This window comes from Mustela nigripes, chromosome 3 (genome assembly GCF_022355385.1).
Source record: "Mustela nigripes isolate SB6536 chromosome 3, MUSNIG.SB6536, whole genome shotgun sequence".
NCBI classification, from domain to species: domain Eukaryota; kingdom Metazoa; phylum Chordata; class Mammalia; order Carnivora; family Mustelidae; genus Mustela; species Mustela nigripes.
Genome location: NC_081559.1, coordinates 60,843,657 through 60,849,165, shown reverse-complemented (window position 1 = coordinate 60,849,165; position 5,509 = coordinate 60,843,657).

The window sequence follows — 5,509 nt, the reverse complement described above, 5'->3', positions numbered from 1 at the left end:
ACTTGGAGTCATTAAAAAATGTTAATATGGGAGGGATGCCTGGGTGGCTCAGTGGTTAAGTGTCTGCCTTCAGCTCAGGTCATGATCCCAGGGTCCTGGGATCGAGTCCCACGTCGGGCTCTCTGTTCAGCGGGGAGCCTGCTTTTCCCTCTCCCTCTGCCTGCCTCTCTGTCTACTTGTGATCTCTTTCTGTCAAATAAAATCTGTTTTTAAAAATGCTAATATGGGAGATATTTACATGTTTCATATTATTCTTAAACTTCTCTCAAACATACAGAAGATGCTGGTTTGAACTCCAGCCTCTTCTGCAACCCCCACTAAAGATGTTAAAAGAGAAAAAGCAGTTAAAGGCTACACTTCGTTTTCTTTTTCTTTGAGTTCTTATTATTCTGTCACACCAAATCATTATTTCCTTTTGAAAAACCATCCAGGTAATAATAACATCTGTTCTGGAAGAGCTTCTTTGTTCAAAGAAAGAACTGATGCCCCTCAGAACTCCTATTTGGTAGTCCTTTGTTCTCTTCTTTTCCTTTTTGTGTCTCTCGTTTTAAATTCACAATTGTATTACGTCATCCACAGAGCACAACATGCCCTACATTCGAATAGAACAAATACTGCTGTATTATTTTTTAGGCCTCTTAAAATGTTCAAAACGCCCATATTTATTGAGAGCCCACAAGATAAGAGGTTCCGCAAAAAAGGTGTCATCTTTGTTTTCAAACATGATGCTACTCATTCTTCTCAGTAGGACAGCCATTAGTAAATTATTACTCAAACAATGCTGAGAAAATTCTACAAATCCACCTCCAGATTTTTACCCCATATTTTTATGACTGTTCTCAAGAATTCACTGTGAAGTTAGAGATTAGAGATCATGAAGCAAAGTGGTCCATGTGATGTAGAATTTGTAGCCTAGTAAAAGCAAGCGTGGCATTGGATTTGATCACTGTGTCTCCCAGAAAAGTATATTCTAAACCATTGTACCTATGAGATTTTTTTCCAGATTTACACAATATAAACATTAAAAGAGAAAATTTGATATTTCATATTGATGTGATAATTCACTATATCAGGGATTGGCCAACTTTTCTGTAAAGGGACAGATATTGGATATTTTTTAGGCTTTCAAGTCATACAGTTTCTATCATAGCAGCTATTTGATTCTGTTGTCCCATGAACACAGCCACAGAAAATATGCAAACAAATGAGTGTCGCTGTGTTCCAAAAAAACATTTTTATCAACACTAAATTTTTAATTTTACATAATTTTCACATCTCATGTTACTTTTGCTAGTTTTCAATCTTGATAAAATGTACAAACCATTCTTAGCTTGCAATTGTTAAGCCCTGCATTAGGCAAACTCTAGCACTTCTCAAGCTAGTATCTAGGGGTCTGGGGGCAGCTGCTCTAATGGAACACTACAGCCACAAAACTCAACCTTTCCTTAGGGTTGATAAGAATAAACTGTAGAAAGTCTGTCATCTCCATTTCTTGGGTCCTTTTCTTATGAGACAAATTGGTATATGCTAGTAATTGATAGGATTATATTTGTCACTCGCTCCCAACTATTGTTAACACCTACTATGTAGAAATTACTCCGATAGGTGTGTTGGGTGCCTGATATTGAGGAGATATATATATATATATATATATATATATATATATATATATATATATAATTATATATCAAAAAAGAATAATGGAAGAACAAATAAAGACAAAATCAGACATAATAAACAAAGAGATCATGCAGCTAACAAGAAGGCAAGAGCTCATATATTTGGGGAGGGTGAGTGGATTTTTTAAGGAAGGCTATCAGATGGAGGTACAATTTTGATCTGGCTTATAGGAGGGGTATAATATCAATATTAAATATTGAAAAAGGACATTCTAATTGTAATTTAGCTAATGAAGTTACATTAAAAGCTCTGTGCACAAGTCCAATTCACCTCTTTCTTAAAAAGTGATACTTATCCACTAATAATCTATGAACTCAAATACTAGAAGTCACAAAGGAAAATACTTTAGACACCCTAAAAGCCCTGAAAGTTTTGTATATTTATAAAAATCACTGGTATTTACTAATTATTAAACCCAGAAAAATCTATCTACCTCTCCATTTAATTCAATACAGGGTCTAAACCAATGAATTTCCATTTCGTGTCTCTCTGTATAATAGTGCAAAATACAGTGTTTTGAGTTGTGCTGTGAACTTAGTGTGTAAAGAGTACTAGCTATATGAAGATGTATTTACCAAACAACAACAATAAGCTAGGTGCTGTGTAAATAGATAAGATTTTCTCTTTTGTGTGCTGTATGTTTGCTGTTGTTTTATGCATTAGATGTTATTCTGTTAAATGCTCACAAAAAACAAACCATGGAGTATGATATCACATTTTTTTAAACTGATTTACAGGAAAATTTCAGAGATACTTAAAAACTGAAGAGAATTGGGGCGCCTGGGTGGCTCAGTGGTTGGGCCGCTGCCTTTGGCTCATGTCATGATCTCAGGGTCCTGGGATCGAGCCCCACATCAGGCTCTCTGCTCAGCAGGGAGCCTGCTTCCTTCTCTCTCTCTGCCTGCCTCTCTGCCTGTTTGTGATCTCTCTCTGTCAAATAAATAAATAAAATCTTAAAAAAAAAAACTGAAGAGAATTTATCTTAAATTATTGTTACAACACATTTACTTTAAAATCCTAGCATTTACTTTAAAAATCCCTTCTTACACACATATTTTCAAGATTTACTTACATTTCTACCTGCATTTTCTCTAAATTAGAGAAGCCAGCTAACCTTTGAATCAAAACAAGTCACCCTCAGTTATCCAGCTGTTAGTAACAATGTTAATTTCCTGTGAGCACTGCATTAGCTGCAAATAATTTCTCATATGATGTACTTTCATTAACATAAAGGTCTGAAATATTTCCTAATTGCCCTTGTGATTCCTCTTTTCACCCATGAACTATTTAGAAATGTGTTAATTTTAAAGTATTTAAGATTTTCTCTAAATATCTTGTTACTAATTTCTAGTTTCATTCCATTTCAGTTGGAGAATATACCCTATATAATTTTAGTTCTCTCTCTCTCTCTTTTTTTTTTTTTAAGATTTTATCCATTTATTTGACAGACAGAGATCACAGATAGGCAGAGAGGCAGGCAGAGAGGTGGGGGGGGGCAGGCTCCCTGCTAAGCAGAGAGCCTGATGTAGGGCTTAATCCCAGGACTCTGGGATCATGACCTAAGCCAAAGGCAGAGGCTTTAACCCACTGAGCCACCCAGGCACCCCTGATTTTAGTTCTCTTAAATATACTGAGTTTTTTACATAGCTCTATGTATAGTCTATACTGGTGAACATATCATGCAGTTTTAGGATATATTTGGCTATAAATGTTAATTAGGTTTTAATGGTTTACTGTGTTGTACAGATCATCTATTTCTTTACTTATTTTTTTACCTAGTTAATTAGAATTATACATATATATTTTGTATATACAAATATATATATAATGCATCTCCCCCACCCCCCCTTTTTTTTGGCTCCAGTCAAGTTCTTATAGGTACCATGTTAAAAATAAATAAATAAATAAATAAATAAATAAATGGAAGAAAGGCAATACAAGAGAACAATAACTAACTTTAGAACTAGTTTATTTCTTATTTTTATTTTTTTTTAAGAAGGAGTTTAGAATAAAAAGGAAAAAATGATTCATACACTTGATGAAAAGTGGCATTTTGGTTTTGTGGTTTGGTTTTTTGGTAAAGAGCAGGCAGCTGCTGGAGTGTTTCTTAGCTAAAAAAAACTTCTATGATCAAAGACATCAAAGATAACCATCTCTGTTCTCAGCTACAACACTCCCCATCCACAGTCAGCCAAACTGTCCAGTTGAAAGAGGACACTTAGAAAAAGAGGGTGAGGGTGGAAACAGTTGCGCAGAATCAGAGGATATGGTACCAGCTTCCTTACTCTCTTTTCCCTCTCAAGACTCAGTCAAGCCATGGTTGATCATCCCTCTCTCTGTTCTGTCAAAAATAAGCACGTTAACGTTTGATGCCTCTGTGTGCTTAATTGAAGTTTTGGCCGAATCATCCTTATCCTCATGAGCTACTCCTGTGAGTGATATGGTAGGGGGTTGACGAAGTAATCTTACTGCTCCCTGTATCACTTTTAAATGATTCAGTCTCCTTCATGTACATGTTCAGTTCTTCAGATTCCTATCTCTATAATGTGGCCTCTGGGCATACAGGGGACTTAATGTGAATTCATGGAGGAAAGGGATAGTGGCACCAGAGATCCACATGTGCTATCTTCTGGATCTTGCTGGGCCTGGAGGATCCCTGGACTTGTTACCACTATGATGCCACTGATGCTTACTACAGTTGAGTCATCCTCATACACTAATGCTTTTTGTCCTGACCCCGAGTCAGCCTATATTTGCTCCTAGCTTCCTTAACATCTTCTAAAAGCTTCTGGCTAAGGAATATGCATGAGGGCAGGAGCACTGTATTGAGCTCACTCATCTCTCCATCCTTTTCACCATTGTACCATGTTGGTATGTCACCAAGCTGGCTCTTACTAGAGGCCTCAGGATATAGGCCACATCTTTACTGTTCTCAGGTTATCTTGTACTTATCTGAGTGTTTCTAATACATTCTACTTCTGGAATATCCACCTTTGAAGTGGGAAGATGAGGACACACAGATCTGACCTTCGTCCTCGGCTGCTATTAGTTTTCCTTACTCACTCCCCTAGGCTAAAAAACTGGTTTCTACTTCCCTTTCCTCTGCTAGCACTTCAATTTAGTCATAGCCTTTTTCTTCAAGGAACACTTACCTGTTGATTTAGCATTAATGGCAGGTGCTGTGTTTTTCTACTCAGTGGAAGAAACTGTAAGATCTGGGCCTATCAGGCATGTGTTCAAAACACAAGCTCTGCATCACGAGGATCTGAGGATAACTAACTGTAAAAATGCGTTGGTGCATTATGTCAAATGCAGTATCTTTATTACAGATGTCTAAAATTTTCCAGCATCTGGGAACTTACTTGTTTTTAGAGCAGTGTGAAAATATTTATGGGGAGACCATATAGTTGATTCTTTTTTTCCTCCTAAATCACGAATGAGGTTACAGATTATTATGAGAAGGAGAACTTTTTCGTATATACACAAAAAAGATATATAGATAGATAGATAGATAGATATCTATCTATATATACACTGTGTGTGTGTGTGTGTATCTTCCTTTGTATATATAAATCTTTTGTGTATATATACATGTCCCTCAAAGAATCAAATTGTACAGGAATACTTGTATCAGACCAAATAGACTTACTTTTTTAAAAAATATTTTATTTTATTTGTTTATCTGTCTGAGAGAGAGAAAGAGAGCACAAGCAGGGGGAGCGGCAGGCAGAGGAGAAGCAGGCTCCCTATTGAGCAAGGAGTCCAAGGACCCTGGGATCATGACTTGTGTTGAAGACAGACGCTTAACCAACTGAGCCATCCAGGCATC